At 67.7% G+C, this 17,839-nt stretch overlaps 7 non-coding genes across 7 annotated transcripts; all 7 read left to right on the top strand.

Annotated features, from left to right (window-relative positions):
- The first annotated feature begins 476 nt into the window (after nt 1-476).
- LOC143380857 (5S ribosomal RNA) lies at nt 477-595 on the top strand. The gene has a single exon (XR_013088729.1). It is a non-coding gene; the product is annotated as a 5S ribosomal RNA (ribosomal RNA).
- Nucleotides 596-3,225: 2,630 nt separating this feature from the next.
- LOC143380858 (5S ribosomal RNA) lies at nt 3,226-3,344 on the top strand. The gene has a single exon (XR_013088731.2). It is a non-coding gene; the product is annotated as a 5S ribosomal RNA (ribosomal RNA).
- Nucleotides 3,345-5,970: 2,626 nt separating this feature from the next.
- LOC143380859 (5S ribosomal RNA) lies at nt 5,971-6,089 on the top strand. The gene has a single exon (XR_013088732.2). It is a non-coding gene; the product is annotated as a 5S ribosomal RNA (ribosomal RNA).
- A 2,625-nt stretch (nt 6,090-8,714) lies between these two features.
- On the top strand, nt 8,715-8,833 carry LOC143380860 (5S ribosomal RNA). The gene has a single exon (XR_013088733.2). It is a non-coding gene; the product is annotated as a 5S ribosomal RNA (ribosomal RNA).
- A 2,623-nt stretch (nt 8,834-11,456) lies between these two features.
- On the top strand, nt 11,457-11,575 carry LOC143380861 (5S ribosomal RNA). Its single transcript, XR_013088734.2, has one exon. It is a non-coding gene; the product is annotated as a 5S ribosomal RNA (ribosomal RNA).
- Nucleotides 11,576-14,199: 2,624 nt separating this feature from the next.
- On the top strand, nt 14,200-14,318 carry LOC143380862 (5S ribosomal RNA). The gene has a single exon (XR_013088735.2). It is a non-coding gene; the product is annotated as a 5S ribosomal RNA (ribosomal RNA).
- Nucleotides 14,319-16,947: 2,629 nt separating this feature from the next.
- On the top strand, nt 16,948-17,066 carry LOC143380863 (5S ribosomal RNA). Its single transcript, XR_013088736.2, has one exon. It is a non-coding gene; the product is annotated as a 5S ribosomal RNA (ribosomal RNA).
- The last annotated feature ends 773 nt before the right edge of the window (nt 17,067-17,839 follow it).

Here is a 17,839-nt window from a genome sequence, read left to right as displayed (position 1 = left end):
GGGTTTCTGGGCTTCTCCGCCTGGCGAAGGGCGGGGTGGGCGTGGCGGTGGGGGGCCGGGGATCTGGGGGGGGTGGGGGTCGCGGGGAGCCTGGGGCTTGGCGAGGAAGGGCTGAGGAGGCCAGGCCGCGCCAGGCCTGGCCTGGGCGGTGGGGGCCCTGTGGGATCTGGGTGGGGCTCGCGGGAGGTGGAGCCAGGTGGAGAGGGGCGGTGTTGGAGGCGGGACTCAGCCAGTCCCAGTCTCCCAGGACCCCCGGGCCCACTGCCGGGTCAAGTCAGGTGGGAGCGTGAGAGCCCCCAGCCTTGAGTTGAGTTGGGCTGGGCTGCGCTGTTCTGGGGCGGGCGAGGGAGGCCCCGTGCGACCACCCGCTCCGTTTCCCCCCCTCCACCCCCCTCCCCTCCACGCCCCTCCCCTCCCCTGGACTGAAGGGTGGAACCTGGAGCAGCCTCTGGAGGCGTCCCCGGGCAGCCCTCGCCGTCTACGGCCATACCACCCTGAACGCGCCCGATCTCGTCTGATCTCGGAAGCTAAGCAGGGTCGGGCCTGGTTAGTACTTGGATGGGAGACCGCCTGGGAATACCGGGTGCCGTAGGCTTTTGCGCCCCCTTCCCACACACACTTTTAACCCGCGTGGCCCCGAGAGACATGCCGAGACCCCCGGGCCCTCCGGGGCAGGGCGCAGGGGCAGCCCTGGGCTGCCGGTCGGTGTCCCTCCCGTGGGTCAGCGCCCAGCAGCGCCGCGCCCCTGCAGCAAGGCCCACTGGCCTGGCTCTCCCCAGGGACGCTGGGACACTCACTCCATGAGAGCTGGCGAGGAGCCCAGCCGGGTCCAGGCCACGACCTCCCTGTGCAGCCTGACCCACCCCCCCACCCCTCGGCCTCCAGGATGGGGGGTCGGGGGGGACACCTGCCCTTCCCCAGAACGCGGGGCCCGCTCCCCCACCCGTTCCTGCCACACAAGCAGAACCTTGCCACCCACATCCTGGGAGTGGGACAGTCCATCCAGCGTCTCTGGCTGGGTCGGTCTCCCTTCGCACCACCTCCGCAAGGTCCCTCCTGTGTCTCTGCCTCCTTTCCCACCGCCTTCCTCCCTGAGGGTCCCCCTGAGTCTGTCTCTCTGCCTGTCTCTCTCTTTCTCTCTCATCGGAGCACCACATGTCTGTGTGTGTCTCTGCTCATCCATCTCTCCTTCTCCCTTGTGCCTCTCTTGGCCTGTGAGGAGGCATCCCTGTCTCCATCTCCCACTCAATGCCTCTCTGGCCTTGGCTCTCTTCTTTCTCTCTCTTTCACACACACACACACACACACACACACACACACACACACAGACAGACACACACACACTCACAGAGACACACACTCACCCTTCTGTTCCCCCCCCTCCTCCCACCCAGCCAACTCACTCTGGGCTGCAAGTCACGGAGTCCATGGTCGCCTCGAGATTTTGCGGTCACAGGTTCTCTCATCTGCCGTCTAACTGCCCATGGATGTAAGAGTGGATTCAGACATAACCCTTGAAGTGCGCGCACCACTTCAGGGTGTGTGATCCGCAGAGGCTGAGAGGAGGCCGAGGAGGCCACAGGGTCTTAGGAGTCTGCGCTGAGAGCCAAGCAAGAGAGCAGATGGCAAAGGAGGGCAGGCGCTCCTGGAAGAGGAGGAAGCAGCCTTGAGAGCTGGCAACCGGTTCGGGGCCAGGGGGTTGCCCGGGAGGACCAGGTGCCAAGGGGAGCTGAAGCCCGGCCTGAGGGGACCGGGAGGCAGAGGTCCCTTGGTCGAGGTGACCCGTCCACCTGGAGACGACGGGACAACACGCAGGGCCTGACGACCCAGTGGGCCTGCGTGCCCACAACCAATGCTCCCCTCCCACTCCCCGACCCCCGCAATGCTTGCAGGTGAGGGGGCTTCCCCTCTGTTGAGGCCGCCGACTGAGCTCCCACGGGGCTTTGAATCAGGGTGCTTCTTCCACGGGACGTCCTTTCCGGCAGCACCGCCACTGGACGGAGGGGTCTGTGCCCTTCCTCAGGGCAGTGCTGTGCACGTGCTGGATGTTGACTGGTAGGAACACGGCACAGAGCACTCCGACCATGGCACTGGGTCCCAACCGAGTGACTCTGCGGTGCTTTGCAGAGTGGGCCAGAAACTCCGCGCCTCGGCCCCAGCGGCGCACTTCTGAGCCTGGCTGGCGACTGACTGACTGGGAGCCAGCGGGCCGCAGCCCCCTGGCCAGCCTCTGCCCGGGTTTCTGTGAGTCCCTGCGTGTGTTCCTCCCTCCTGCCCCTCCCTGTGCGTGGCTCCAGGCGCCAGGCACGCGTAGGGGTTGTGTGTGGCCGGCGGCCGGCCATTGCCCAGTCCGACTGCATTTCCAGCTGTCAGGGTCCCTGGGGTGTCCCAGGTGGTGCCCGTATGCGTCTCCGCCCCTGGCTCTCTGGGCTCCCAGCTAGGCTAGGCTAGGCTAGGTTCTGGCGCCAGCGGGACACTGCTGCGGCCAGGGCTTCTGGGCTTCTCAGCCTGGCGAAGGGCGGGGTGGGCGTGGCGGTGGGGGGCCGGGGATCTCGGGGGGGGGGGGGTGGGGTTCGCGGGGAGCCTGGGGCTTGGCGAGGAGGGGCTGAGGAGGCCAGGCCGCGCCAGGCCTGGTGGGGTGTCCGAGGGTGGTGCCCGCTCGCGTCTCCGCCCCTGGCTCTCTGGGCTCCCAGCTAGGCTAGGCTAGGCTAGGCTAGGTTCTGGCGCGAGCGGGACACTGCTGCGGCCAGGGTTTCTGGGCTTCTCCGCCTGGCGAAGGGCGGGGTGGGCGTGGCGGTGGGGGGCCGGGGATCTGGGGGGGGTGGGGGTCGCGGGGAGCCTGGGGCTTGGCGAGGAAGGGCTGAGGAGGCCAGGCCGCGCCAGGCCTGGCCGGGGCGGTGGGGGCCCTGTGGGATCTGGGTGGGGCTCGCGGGAGGTGGAGCCAGGTGGAGAGGGGCGGTGTTGGAGGCGGGACTCAGCCAGTCCCAGTCTCCCAGGACCCCCGGGCCCACTGCCGGGTCAAGTCAGGTGGGAGCGTGAGAGCCCCCAGCCTTGAGTTGAGTTGGGCTGGGCTGCGCTGTTCTGGGGCGGGCGAGGGAGGCCCCGTGCGACCACCCGCTCCGTTTCCCCCCCTCCACCCCCCTCCCCTCCACGCCCCTCCCCTCCCCTGGACTGAAGGGTGGAACCTGGAGCAGCCTCTGGAGGCGTCCCCGGGCGGCCCTCGCCGTCTACGGCCATACCACCCTGAACGCGCCCGATCTCGTCCGATCTCGGAAGCTAAGCAGGGTCGGGCCTGGTTAGTACTTGGATGGGAGACCGCCTGGGAATACCGGGTGCCGTAGGCTTTTGCGCCCCCTTCCCACACACACTTTTAACCCGCGTGGCCCCGAGAGACATGCCGAGACCCCCGGGCCCTCCGGGGCAGGGCGCAGGGGCAGCCCTGGGCTGCCGGTCGGTGTCCCTCCCGTGGGTCAGCGCCCAGCAGCGCCGCGCCCCTGCAGCAAGGCCCACTGGCCTGGCTCTCCCCAGGGACGCTGGGACACTCACTCCATGAGAGCTGGCGAGGAGCCCAGCCGGGTCCAGGCCACGACCTCCCTGTGCAGCCTGACCCACCCCCCCACCCCTCGGCCTCCAGGATGGGGGGTCGGGGGGGACACCTGCCCTTCCCCAGAACGCGGGGCCCGCTCCCCCACCCGTTCCTGCCACACAAGCAGAACCTTGCCACCCACATCCTGGGAGTGGGACAGTCCATCCAGCGTCTCTGGCTGGGTCGGTCTCCCTTCGCACCACCTCCGCAAGGTCCCTCCTGTGTCTCTGCCTCCTTTCCCACCGCCTTCCTCCCTGAGGGTCCCCCTGAGTCTGTCTCTCTGCCTGTCTCTCTCTTTCTCTCTCATCGGAGCACCACATGTCTGTGTGTGTCTCTGCTCATCCATCTCTCCTTCTCCCTTGTGCCTCTCTTGGCCTGTGAGGAGGCATCCCTGTCTCCATCTCCCACTCAATGCCTCTCTGGCCTTGGCTCTCTTCTTTCTCTCTCTTTCACACACACACACACACACACACACACACACACACACAGACAGACACACACACACTCACAGAGACACACACTCACCCTTCTGTTCCCCCCCCTCCTCCCACCCAGCCAACTCACTCTGGGCTGCAAGTCACGGAGTCCATGGTCGCCTCGAGATTTTGCGGTCACAGGTTCTCTCATCTGCCGTCTAACTGCCCATGGATGTAAGAGTGGATTCAGACATAACCCTTGAAGTGCGCGCACCACTTCAGGGTGTGTGATCCGCAGAGGCTGAGAGGAGGCCGAGGAGGCCACAGGGTCTTAGGAGTCTGCGCTGAGAGCCAAGCAAGAGAGCAGATGGCAAAGGAGGGCAGGCGCTCCTGGAAGAGGAGGAAGCAGCCTTGAGAGCTGGCAACCGGTTCGGGGCCAGGGGGTTGCCCGGGAGGACCAGGTGCCAAGGGGAGCTGAAGCCCGGCCTGAGGGGACCGGGAGGCAGAGGTCCCTTGGTCGAGGTGACCCGTCCACCTGGAGACGACGGGACAACACGCAGGGCCTGACGACCCAGTGGGCCTGCGTGCCCACAACCAATGCTCCCCTCCCACTCCCCGACCCCCGCAATGCTTGCAGGTGAGGGGGCTTCCCCTCTGTTGAGGCCGCCGACTGAGCTCCCACGGGGCTTTGAATCAGGGTGCTTCTTCCACGGGACGTCCTTTCCGGCAGCACCGCCACTGGACGGAGGGGTCTGTGCCCTTCCTCAGGGCAGTGCTGTGCACGTGCTGGATGTTGACTGGTAGGAACACGGCACAGAGCACTCCGACCATGGCACTGGGTCCCAACCGAGTGACTCTGCGGTGCTTTGCAGAGTGGGCCAGAAACTCCGCGCCTCGGCCCCAGCGGCGCACTTCTGAGCCTGGCTGGCGACTGACTGACTGGGAGCCAGCGGGCCGCAGCCCCCTGGCCAGCCTCTGCCCGGGTTTCTGTGAGTCCCTGCGTGTGTTCCTCCCTCCTGCCCCTCCCTGTGCGTGGCTCCAGGCGCCAGGCACGCGTAGGGGTTGTGTGTGGCCGGCGGCCGGCCATTGCCCAGTCCCACTGCATTTCCAGCTGTCAGGGTCCCTGGGGTGTCCCAGGTGGTGCCCGTTCGCGTCTCCGCCCCTGGCTCTCTGGGCTCCCAGCTAGGCTAGGCTAGGCTAGGTTCTGGCGCCAGCGGGACACTGCTGCGGCCAGGGCTTCTGGGCTTCTCAGCCTGGCGAAGGGCGGGGTGGGCGTGGCGGTGGGGGGCCGGGGATCTCGGGGGGGGGGGTGGGGTTCGCGGGGAGCCTGGGGCTTGGCGAGGAGGGGCTGAGGAGGCCAGGCCGCGCCAGGCCTGGTGGGGTGTCCGAGGGTGGTGCCCGCTCGCGTCTCCGCCCCTGGCTCTCTGGGCTCCCAGCTAGGCTGGGCTAGGCTAGGCTAGGTTCTGGCGCGAGCGGGACACTGCTGCGGCCAGGGTTTCTGGGCTTCTCCGCCTGGCGAAGGGCGGGGTGGGCGTGGCGGTGGGGGGCCGGGGATCTGGGGGGGGTGGGGGTCGCGGGGAGCCTGGGGCTTGGCGAGGAAGGGCTGAGGAGGCCAGGCCGCGCCAGGCCTGGCCGGGGCGGTGGGGGCCCTGTGGGATCTGGGTGGGGCTCGCGGGAGGTGGAGCCAGGTGGAGAGGGGCGGTGTTGGAGGCGGGACTCAGCCAGTCCCAGTCTCCCAGGACCCCCGGGCCCACTGCCGCGTCAAGTCAGGTGGGAGCGTGAGAGCCCCCAGCCTTGAGTTGAGTTGGGCTGGGCTGCGCTGTTCTGGGGCGGGCGAGGGAGGCCCCGTGCGACCACCCGCTCCGTTTCCCCCCCTCCACCCCCCTCCCCTCCACGCCCCTCCCCTCCCCTGGACTGAAGGGTGGAACCTGGAGCAGCCTCTGGAGGCGTCCCCGGGCGGCCCTCGCCGTCTACGGCCATACCACCCTGAACGCGCCCGATCTCGTCTGATCTCGGAAGCTAAGCGGGGTCGGGCCTGGTTAGTACTTGGATGGGAGACCGCCTGGGAATACCGGGTGCCGTAGGCTTTTGCGCCCCCTTCCCACACACACTTTTAACCCGCGTGGCCCCGAGAGACATGCCGAGACCCCCGGGCCCTCCGGGGCAGGGCGCAGGGGCAGCCCTGGGCTGCCGGTCGGTGTCCCTCCCGTGGGTCAGCGCCCAGCAGCGCCGCGCCCCTGCAGCAAGGCCCACTGGCCTGGCTCTCCCCAGGGACGCTGGGACACTCACTCCATGAGAGCTGGCGAGGAGCCCAGCCGGGTCCAGGCCACGACCTCCCTGTGCAGCCTGACCCACCCCCCCACACCTCGGCCTCCAGGATGGGGGGTCGGGGGGGACACCTGCCCTTCCCCAGAACGCGGGGCCCGCTCCCCCACCCGTTCCTGCCACACAAGCAGAACCTTGCCACCCACATCCTGGGAGTGGGACAGTCCATCCAGCGTCTCTGGCTGGGTCGGTCTCACTTCGCACCACCTCCGCAAGGTCCCTCCTGTGTCTCTGCCTCCTTTCCCACCGCCTTCCTCCCTGAGGGTCCCCCTGAGTCTGTCTCTCTGCCTGTCTCTCTCTTTCTCTCTCATCGGAGCACCACATGTCTGTGTGTGTCTCTGCTCATCCATCTCTCCTTCTCCCTTGTGCCTCTCTTGGCCTGTGAGGAGGCATCCCTGTCTCCATCTCCCACTCAATGCCTCTCTGGCCTTGGCTCTCTTCTTTCTCTCTCTTTCACACACACACACACACACACACACACACACACACACACACAGACACACACACACTCACAGAGACACACACTCACCCTTCTGTTCCCCCCCCTCCTCCCACCCAGCCAACTCACTCTGGGCTGCAAGTCACGGAGTCCATGGTCGCCTCGAGATTTTGCGGTCACAGGTTCTCTCATCTGCCGTCTAACTGCCCATGGATGTAAGAGTGGATTCAGACATAACCCTTGAAGTGCGCGCACCACTTCAGGGTGTGTGATCCGCAGAGGCTGAGAGGAGGCCGAGGAGGCCACAGGGTCTTAGGAGTCTGCGCTGAGAGCCAAGCAAGAGAGCAGATGGCAAAGGAGGGCAGGCGCTCCTGGAAGAGGAGGAAGCAGCCTTGAGAGCTGGCAACCGGTTCGGGGCCAGGGGGTTGCCCGGGAGGACCAGGTGCCAAGGGGAGCTGAAGCCCGGCCTGAGGGGACCGGGAGGCAGAGGTCCCTTGGTCGAGGTGACCCGTCCACCTGGAGACGACGGGACAACACGCAGGGCCTGACGACCCAGTGGGCCTGCGTGCCCACAACCAATGCTCCCCTCCCACTCCCCGACCCCCGCAATGCTTGCAGGTGAGGGGGCTTCCCCTCTGTTGAGGCCGCCGACTGAGCTCCCACGGGGCTTTGAATCAGGGTGCTTCTTCCACGGGACGTCCTTTCCGGCAGCACCGCCACTGGACGGAGGGGTCTGTGCCCTTCCTCAGGGCAGTGCTGTGCACGTGCTGGATGTTGACTGGTAGGAACACGGCACAGAGCACTCCGACCATGGCACTGGGTCCCAACCGAGTGACTCTGCGGTGCTTTGCAGAGTGGGCCAGAAACTCCGCGCCTCGGCCCCAGCGGCGCACTTCTGAGCCTGGCTGGCGACTGACTGACTGGGAGCCAGCGGGCCGCAGCCCCCTGGCCAGCCTCTGCCCGGGTTTCTGTGAGTCCCTGCGTGTGTTCCTCCCTCCTGCCCCTCCCTGTGCGTGGCTCCAGGCGCCAGGCACGCGTAGGGGTTGTGTGTGGCCGGCGGCCGGCCATTGCCCAGTCCGACTGCATTTCCAGCTGTCAGGGTCCCTGGGGTGTCCCAGGTGGTGCCCGTTCGCGTCTCCGCCCCTGGCTCTCTGGGCTCCCAGCTAGGCTAGGCTAGGCTAGGTTCTGGCGCCAGCGGGACACTGCTGCGGCCAGGGCTTCTGGGCTTCTCAGCCTGGCGAAGGGCGGGGTGGGCGTGGCGGTGGGGGGCCGGGGATCTCGGGGGGGGGGTGGGGTTCGCGGGGAGCCTGGGGCTTGGCGAGGAGGGGCTGAGGAGGCCAGGCCGCGCCAGGCCTGGTGGGGTGTCCGAGGGTGGTGCCCGCTCGCGTCTCCGCCCCTGGCTCTCTGGGCTCCCAGCTAGGCTAGGCTAGGCTAGGCTAGGTTCTGGCGCGAGCGGGACACTGCTGCGGCCAGGGTTTCTGGGCTTCTCCGCCTGGCGAAGGGCGGGGTGGGCGTGGCGGTGGGGGGCCGGGGATCTGGGGGGGGTGGGGGTCGCGGGGAGCCTGGGGCTTGGCGAGGAAGGGCTGAGGAGGCCAGGCCGCGCCAGGCCTGGCCGGGGCGGTGGGGGCCCTGTGGGATCTGGGTGGGGCCCGCGGGAGGTGGAGCCAGGTGGAGAGGGGCGGTGTTGGAGGCGGGACTCAGCCAGTCCCAGTCTCCCAGGACCCCCGGGCCCACTGCCGGGTCAAGTCAGGTGGGAGCGTGAGAGCCCCCAGCCTTGAGTTGAGTTGGGCTGGGCTGCGCTGTTCTGGGGCGGGCGAGGGAGGCCCCGTGCGACCACCCGCTCCGTTTCCCCCCCTCCACCCCCCTCCCCTCCACGCCCCTCCCCTCCCCTGGACTGAAGGGTGGAACCTGGAGCAGCCTCTGGAGGCGTCCCCGGGCGGCCCTCGCCGTCTACGGCCATACCACCCTGAACGCGCCCGATCTCGTCTGATCTCGGAAGCTAAGCAGGGTCGGGCCTGGTTAGTACTTGGATGGGATTCCGCCTGGGAATACCGGGTGCCGTAGGCTTTTGCGCCCCCTTCCCACACACACTTTTAACCCGCGTGGCCCCGAGAGACATGCCGAGACCCCCGGGCCCTCCGGGGCAGGGCGCAGGGGCAGCCCTGGGCTGCCGGTCGGTGTCCCTCCCGTGGGTCAGCGCCCAGCAGCGCCGCGCCCCTGCAGCAAGGCCCACTGGCCTGGCTCTCCCCAGGGACGCTGGGACACTCACTCCATGAGAGCTGGCGAGGAGCCCAGCCGGGTCCAGGCCACGACCTCCCTGTGCAGCCTGACCCACCCCCCCACCCCTCGGCCTCCAGGATGGGGGGTCGGGGGGGACACCTGCCCTTCCCCAGAACGCGGGGCCCGCTCCCCCACCCGTTCCTGCCACACAAGCAGAACCTTGCCACCCACATCCTGGGAGTGGGACAGTCCATCCAGCGTCTCTGGCTGGGTCGGTCTCCCTTCGCACCACCTCCGCAAGGTCCCTCCTGTGTCTCTGCCTCCTTTCCCACCGCCTTCCTCCCTGAGGGTCCCCCTGAGTCTGTCTCTCTGCCTGTCTCTCTCTTTCTCTCTCATCGGAGCACCACATGTCTGTGTGTGTCTCTGCTCATCCATCTCTCCTTCTCCCTTGTGCCTCTCTTGGCCTGTGAGGAGGCATCCCTGTCTCCATCTCCCACTCAATGCCTCTCTGGCCTTGGCTCTCTTCTTTCTCTCTCTTTCACACACACACACACACACACACACACACACACACACACAGACACACACACACTCACAGAGACACACACTCACCCTTCTGTTCCCCCCCCTCCTCCCACCCAGCCAACTCACTCTGGGCTGCAAGTCACGGAGTCCATGGTCGCCTCGAGATTTTGCGGTCACAGGTTCTCTCATCTGCCGTCTAACTGCCCATGGATGTAAGAGTGGATTCAGACATAACCCTTGAAGTGCGCGCACCACTTCAGGGTGTGTGATCCGCAGAGGCTGAGAGGAGGCCGAGGAGGCCACAGGGTCTTAGGAGTCTGCGCTGAGAGCCAAGCAAGAGAGCAGATGGCAAAGGAGGGCAGGCGCTCCTGGAAGAGGAGGAAGCAGCCTTGAGAGCTGGCAACCGGTTCGGGGCCAGGGGGTTGCCCGGGAGGACCAGGTGCCAAGGGGAGCTGAAGCCCGGCCTGAGGGGACCGGGAGGCAGAGGTCCCTTGGTCGAGGTGACCCGTCCACCTGGAGACGACGGGACAACACGCAGGGCCTGACGACCCAGTGGGCCTGCGTGCCCACAACCAATGCTCCCCTCCCACTCCCCGACCCCCGCAATGCTTGCAGGTGAGGGGGCTTCCCCTCTGTTGAGGCCGCCGACTGAGCTCCCACGGGGCTTTGAATCAGGGTGCTTCTTCCACGGGACGTCCTTTCCGGCAGCACCGCCACTGGACGGAGGGGTCTGTGCCCTTCCTCAGGGCAGTGCTGTGCACGTGCTGGATGTTGACTGGTAGGAACACGGCACAGAGCACTCCGACCATGGCACTGGGTCCCAACCGAGTGACTCTGCGGTGCTTTGCAGAGTGGGCCAGAAACTCCGCGCCTCGGCCCCAGCGGCGCACTTCTGAGCCTGGCTGGCGACTGACTGACTGGGAGCCAGCGGGCCGCAGCCCCCTGGCCAGCCTCTGCCCGGGTTTCTGTGAGTCCCTGCGTGTGTTCCTCCCTCCTGCCCCTCCCTGTGCGTGGCTCCAGGCGCCAGGCACGCGTAGGGGTTGTGTGTGGCCGGCGGCCGGCCATTGCCCAGTCCCACTGCATTTCCAGCTGTCAGGGTCCCTGGGGTGTCCCAGGTGGTGCCCGTTCGCGTCTCCGCCCCTGGCTCTCTGGGCTCCCAGCTAGGCTAGGCTAGGCTAGGTTCTGGCGCCAGCGGGACACTGCTGCGGCCAGGGCTTCTGGGCTTCTCAGCCTGGCGAAGGGCGGGGTGGGCGTGGCGGTGGGGGGCCGGGGATCTCGGGGGGGGGGTGGGGTTCGCGGGGAGCCTGGGGCTTGGCGAGGAGGGGCTGAGGAGGCCAGGCCGCGCCAGGCCTGGTGGGGTGTCCGAGGGTGGTGCCCGCTCGCGTCTCCGCCCCTGGCTCTCTGGGCTCCCAGCTAGGCTAGGCTAGGCTAGGCTAGGTTCTGGCGCGAGCGGGACACTGCTGCGGCCAGGGTTTCTGGGCTTCTCCGCCTGGCGAAGGGCGGGGTGGGCGTGGCGGTGGGGGGCCGGGGATCTGGGGGGGGTGGGGGTCGCGGGGAGCCTGGGGCTTGGCGAGGAAGGGCTGAGGAGGCCAGGCCGCGCCAGGCCTGGCCGGGGCGGTGGGGGCCCTGTGGGATCTGGGTGGGGCCCGCGGGAGGTGGAGCCAGGTGGAGAGGGGCGGTGTTGGAGGCGGGACTCAGCCAGTCCCAGTCTCCCAGGACCCCCGGGCCCACTGCCGGGTCAAGTCAGGTGGGAGCGTGAGAGCCCCCAGCCTTGAGTTGAGTTGGGCTGGGCTGCGCTGTTCTGGGGCGGGCGAGGGAGGCCCCGTGCGACCACCCGCTCCGTTTCCCCCCCTCCACCCCCCTCCCCTCCACGCCCCTCCCCTCCCCTGGACTGAAGGGTGGAACCTGGAGCAGCCTCTGGAGGCGTCCCCGGGCGGCCCTCGCCGTCTACGGCCATACCACCCTGAACGCGCCCGATCTCGTCTGATCTCGGAAGCTAAGCAGGGTCGGGCCTGGTTAGTACTTGGATGGGATTCCGCCTGGGAATACCGGGTGCCGTAGGCTTTTGCGCCCCCTTCCCACACACACTTTTAACCCGCGTGGCCCCGAGAGACATGCCGAGACCCCCGGGCCCTCCGGGGCAGGGCGCAGGGGCAGCCCTGGGCTGCCGGTCGGTGTCCCTCCCGTGGGTCAGCGCCCAGCAGCGCCGCGCCCCTGCAGCAAGGCCCACTGGCCTGGCTCTCCCCAGGGACGCTGGGACACTCACTCCATGAGAGCTGGCGAGGAGCCCAGCCGGGTCCAGGCCACGACCTCCCTGTGCAGCCTGACCCACCCCCCCACCCCTCGGCCTCCAGGATGGGGGGTCGGGGGGGACACCTGCCCTTCCCCAGAACGCGGGGCCCGCTCCCCCACCCGTTCCTGCCACACAAGCAGAACCTTGCCACCCACATCCTGGGAGTGGGACAGTCCATCCAGCGTCTCTGGCTGGGTCGGTCTCCCTTCGCACCACCTCCGCAAGGTCCCTCCTGTGTCTCTGCCTCCTTTCCCACCGCCTTCCTCCCTGAGGGTCCCCCTGAGTCTGTCTCTCTGCCTGTCTCTCTCTTTCTCTCTCATCGGAGCACCACATGTCTGTGTGTGTCTCTGCTCATCCATCTCTCCTTCTCCCTTGTGCCTCTCTTGGCCTGTGAGGAGGCATCCCTGTCTCCATCTCCCACTCAATGCCTCTCTGGCCTTGGCTCTCTTCTTTCTCTCTCTTTCACACACACACACACACACACACACACACACACACACAGACACACACACACTCACAGAGACACACACTCACCCTTCTGTTCCCCCCCCTCCTCCCACCCAGCCAACTCACTCTGGGCTGCAAGTCACGGAGTCCATGGTCGCCTCGAGATTTTGCGGTCACAGGTTCTCTCATCTGCCGTCTAACTGCCCATGGATGTAAGAGTGGATTCAGACATAACCCTTGAAGTGCGCGCACCACTTCAGGGTGTGTGATCCGCAGAGGCTGAGAGGAGGCCGAGGAGGCCACAGGGTCTTAGGAGTCTGCGCTGAGAGCCAAGCAAGAGAGCAGATGGCAAAGGAGGGCAGGCGCTCCTGGAAGAGGAGGAAGCAGCCTTGAGAGCTGGCAACCGGTTCGGGGCCAGGGGGTTGCCCGGGAGGACCAGGTGCCAAGGGGAGCTGAAGCCCGGCCTGAGGGGACCGGGAGGCAGAGGTCCCTTGGTCGAGGTGACCCGTCCACCTGGAGACGACGGGACAACACGCAGGGCCTGACGACCCAGTGGGCCTGCGTGCCCACAACCAATGCTCCCCTCCCACTCCCCGACCCCCGCAATGCTTGCAGGTGAGGGGGCTTCCCCTCTGTTGAGGCCGCCGACTGAGCTCCCACGGGGCTTTGAATCAGGGTGCTTCTTCCACGGGACGTCCTTTCCGGCAGCACCGCCACTGGACGGAGGGGTCTGTGCCCTTCCTCAGGGCAGTGCTGTGCACGTGCTGGATGTTGACTGGTAGGAACACGGCACAGAGCACTCCGACCATGGCACTGGGTCCCAACCGAGTGACTCTGCGGTGCTTTGCAGAGTGGGCCAGAAACTCCGCGCCTCGGCCCCAGCGGCGCACTTCTGAGCCTGGCTGGCGACTGACTGACTGGGAGCCAGCGGGCCGCAGCCCCCTGGCCAGCCTCTGCCCGGGTTTCTGTGAGTCCCTGCGTGTGTTCCTCCCTCCTGCCCCTCCCTGTGCGTGGCTCCAGGCGCCAGGCACGCGTAGGGGTTGTGTGTGGCCGGCGGCCGGCCATTGCCCAGTCCCACTGCATTTCCAGCTGTCAGGGTCCCTGGGGTGTCCCAGGTGGTGCCCGTTCGCGTCTCCGCCCCTGGCTCTCTGGGCTCCCAGCTAGGCTAGGCTAGGCTAGGTTCTGGCGCCAGCGGGACACTGCTGCGGCCAGGGCTTCTGGGCTTCTCAGCCTGGCGAAGGGCGGGGTGGGCGTGGCGGTGGGGGGCCGGGGATCTCGGGGGGGGGGGGGTGGGGTTCGCGGGGAGCCTGGGGCTTGGCGAGGAGGGGCTGAGGAGGCCAGGCCGCGCCAGGCCTGGTGGGGTGTCCGAGGGTGGTGCCCGCTCGCGTCTCCGCCCCTGGCTCTCTGGGCTCCCAGCTAGGCTGGGCTAGGCTAGGCTAGGTTCTGGCGCGAGCGGGACACTGCTGCGGCCAGGGTTTCTGGGCTTCTCCGCCTGGCGAAGGGCGGGGTGGGCGTGGCGGTGGGGGGCCGGGGATCTGGGGGGGGTGGGGGTCGCGGGGAGCCTGGGGCTTGGCGAGGAAGGGCTGAGGAGGCCAGGCCGCGCCAGGCCTGGCCGGGGCGGTGGGGGCCCTGTGGGATCTGGGTGGGGCTCGCGGGAGGTGGAGCCAGGTGGAGAGGGGCGGTGTTGGAGGCGGGACTCAGCCAGTCCCAGTCTCCCAGGACCCCCGGGCCCACTGCCGCGTCAAGTCAGGTGGGAGCGTGAGAGCCCCCAGCCTTGAGTTGAGTTGGGCTGGGCTGCGCTGTTCTGGGGCGGGCGAGGGAGGCCCCGTGCGACCACCCGCTCCGTTTCCCCCCCTCCACCCCCCTCCCCTCCACGCCCCTCCCCTCCCCTGGACTGAAGGGTGGAACCTGGAGCAGCCTCTGGAGGCGTCCCCGGGCGGCCCTCGCCGTCTACGGCCATACCACCCTGAACGCGCCCGATCTCGTCTGATCTCGGAAGCTAAGCGGGGTCGGGCCTGGTTAGTACTTGGATGGGAGACCGCCTGGGAATACCGGGTGCCGTAGGCTTTTGCGCCCCCTTCCCACACACACTTTTAACCCGCGTGGCCCCGAGAGACATGCCGAGACCCCCGGGCCCTCCGGGGCAGGGCGCAGGGGCAGCCCTGGGCTGCCGGTCGGTGTCCCTCCCGTGGGTCAGCGCCCAGCAGCGCCGCGCCCCTGCAGCAAGGCCCACTGGCCTGGCTCTCCCCAGGGACGCTGGGACACTCACTCCATGAGAGCTGGCGAGGAGCCCAGCCGGGTCCAGGCCACGACCTCCCTGTGCAGCCTGACCCACCCCCCCACACCTCGGCCTCCAGGATGGGGGGTCGGGGGGGACACCTGCCCTTCCCCAGAACGCGGGGCCCGCTCCCCCACCCGTTCCTGCCACACAAGCAGAACCTTGCCACCCACATCCTGGGAGTGGGACAGTCCATCCAGCGTCTCTGGCTGGGTCGGTCTCACTTCGCACCACCTCCGCAAGGTCCCTCCTGTGTCTCTGCCTCCTTTCCCACCGCCTTCCTCCCTGAGGGTCCCCCTGAGTCTGTCTCTCTGCCTGTCTCTCTCTTTCTCTCTCATCGGAGCACCACATGTCTGTGTGTGTCTCTGCTCATCCATCTCTCCTTCTCCCTTGTGCCTCTCTTGGCCTGTGAGGAGGCATCCCTGTCTCCATCTCCCACTCAATGCCTCTCTGGCCTTGGCTCTCTTCTTTCTCTCTCTTTCACACACACACACACACACACACACACAACACACACACACACAGACACACACACACTCACAGAGACACACACTCACCCTTCTGTTCCCCCCCCTCCTCCCACCCAGCCAACTCACTCTGGGCTGCAAGTCACGGAGTCCATGGTCGCCTCGAGATTTTGCGGTCACAGGTTCTCTCATCTGCCGTCTAACTGCCCATGGATGTAAGAGTGGATTCAGACATAACCCTTGAAGTGCGCGCACCACTTCAGGGTGTGTGATCCGCAGAGGCTGAGAGGAGGCCGAGGAGGCCACAGGGTCTTAGGAGTCTGCGCTGAGAGCCAAGCAAGAGAGCAGATGGCAAAGGAGGGCAGGCGCTCCTGGAAGAGGAGGAAGCAGCCTTGAGAGCTGGCAACCGGTTCGGGGCCAGGGGGTTGCCCGGGAGGACCAGGTGCCAAGGGGAGCTGAAGCCCGGCCTGAGGGGACCGGGAGGCAGAGGTCCCTTGGTCGAGGTGACCCGTCCACCTGGAGACGACGGGACAACACGCAGGGCCTGACGACCCAGTGGGCCTGCGTGCCCACAACCAATGCTCCCCTCCCACTCCCCGACCCCCGCAATGCTTGCAGGTGAGGGGGCTTCCCCTCTGTTGAGGCCGCCGACTGAGCTCCCACGGGGCTTTGAATCAGGGTGCTTCTTCCACGGGACGTCCTTTCCGGCAGCACCGCCACTGGACGGAGGGGTCTGTGCCCTTCCTCAGGGCAGTGCTGTGCACGTGCTGGATGTTGACTGGTAGGAACACGGCACAGAGCACTCCGACCATGGCACTGGGTCCCAACCGAGTGACTCTGCGGTGCTTTGCAGAGTGGGCCAGAAACTCCGCGCCTCGGCCCCAGCGGCGCACTTCTGAGCCTGGCTGGCGACTGACTGACTGGGAGCCAGCGGGCCGCAGCCCCCTGGCCAGCCTCTGCCCGGGTTTCTGTGAGTCCCTGCGTGTGTTCCTCCCTCCTGCCCCTCCCTGTGCGTGGCTCCAGGCGCCAGGCACGCGTAGGGGTTGTGTGTGGCCGGCGGCCGGCCATTGCCCAGTCCGACTGCATTTCCAGCTGTCAGGGTCCCTGGGGTGTCCCAGGTGGTGCCCGTTCGCGTCTCCGCCCCTGGCTCTCTGGGCTCCCAGCTAGGCTAGGCTAGGCTAGGTTCTGGCGCCAGCGGGACACTGCTGCGGCCAGGGCTTCTGGGCTTCTCAGCCTGGCGAAGGGCGGGGGTGGGCGTGGCGGTGGGGGGCCGGGGATCTCGGGGGGGGGGGTGGGGTTCGCGGGGAGCCTGGGGCTTGGCGAGGAGGGGCTGAGGAGGCCAGGCCGCGCCAGGCCTGGTGGGGTGTCCGAGGGTGGTGCCCGCTCGCGTCTCCGCCCCTGGCTCTCTGGGCTCCCAGCTAGGCTAGGCTAGGCTAGGCTAGGTTCTGGCGCGAGCGGGACACTGCTGCTGCCAGGGGTTTCTGGGCTTCTCCGCCTGGCGAAGGGCGGGGTGGGAGTGGCGGTGGGGGGCCGGGGATCTGGGGGGGGTGGGGGTCGCGGGGAGCCTGGGGCTTGGCGAGGAAGGGCTGAGGAGGCCAGGCCGCGCCAGGCCTGGCCGGGGCGGTGGGGGCCCTGTGGGATCTGGGTGGGGCCCGCGGGAGGTGGAGCCAGGTGGAGAGGGGCGGTGTTGGAGGCGGGACTCAGCCAGTCCCAGTCTCCCAGGACCCCCGGGCCCACTGCCGGGTCAAGTCAGGTGGGAGCGTGAGAGCCCCCAGCCTTGAGTTGAGTTGGGCTGGGCTGCGCTGTTCTGGGGCGGGCGAGGGAGGCCCCGTGCGACCACCCGCTCCGTTTCCCCCCCTCCACCCCCCTCCCCTCCACGCCCCTCCCCTCCCCTGGACTGAAGGGTGGAACCTGGAGCAGCCTCTGGAGGCGTCCCCGGGCGGCCCTCGCCGTCTACGGCCATACCACCCTGAACGCGCCCGATCTCGTCTGATCTCGGAAGCTAAGCAGGGTCGGGCCTGGTTAGTACTTGGATGGGATTCCGCCTGGGAATACCGGGTGCCGTAGGCTTTTGCGCCCCCTTCCCACACACACTTTTAACCCGCGTGGCCCCGAGAGACATGCCGAGACCCCCGGGCCCTCCGGGGCAGGGCGCAGGGGCAGCCCTGGGCTGCCGGTCGGTGTCCCTCCCGTGGGTCAGCGCCCAGCAGCGCCGCGCCCCTGCAGCAAGGCCCACTGGCCTGGCTCTCCCCAGGGACGCTGGGACACTCACTCCATGAGAGCTGGCGAGGAGCCCAGCCGGGTCCAGGCCACGACCTCCCTGTGCAGCCTGACCCACCCCCCCCACCCCTCGGCCTCCAGGATGGGGGTCGGGGGGGACACCTGCCCTTCCCCAGAACGCGGGGCCCGCTCCCCCACCCGTTCCTGCCACACAAGCAGAACCTTGCCACCCACATCCTGGGAGTGGGACAGTCCATCCAGCGTCTCTGGCTGGGTCGGTCTCCCTTCGCACCACCTCCGCAAGGTCCCTCCTGTGTCTCTGCCTCCTTTCCCACCGCCTTCCTCCCTGAGGGTCCCCCTGAGTCTGTCTCTCTGCCTGTCTCTCTCTTTCTCTCTCATCGGAGCACCACATGTCTGTGTGTGTCTCTGCTCATCCATCTCTCCTTCTCCCTTGTGCCTCTCTTGGCCTGTGAGGAGGCATCCCTGTCTCCATCTCCCACTCAATGCCTCTCTGGCCTTGGCTCTCTTCTTTCTCTCTCTTTACACACACACACACACACACACACACACACACACACACAGACACACACACACTCACAGAGACACCACACTCACCCTTCTGT

The sequence above is a fragment of the Callospermophilus lateralis genome, unplaced genomic scaffold, assembly GCF_048772815.1.
Source record: "Callospermophilus lateralis isolate mCalLat2 unplaced genomic scaffold, mCalLat2.hap1 Scaffold_8129, whole genome shotgun sequence".
Lineage (NCBI taxonomy): Eukaryota > Metazoa > Chordata > Mammalia > Rodentia > Sciuridae > Callospermophilus > Callospermophilus lateralis.
This window is presented reverse-complemented; position numbering and strand designations above follow the sequence as displayed.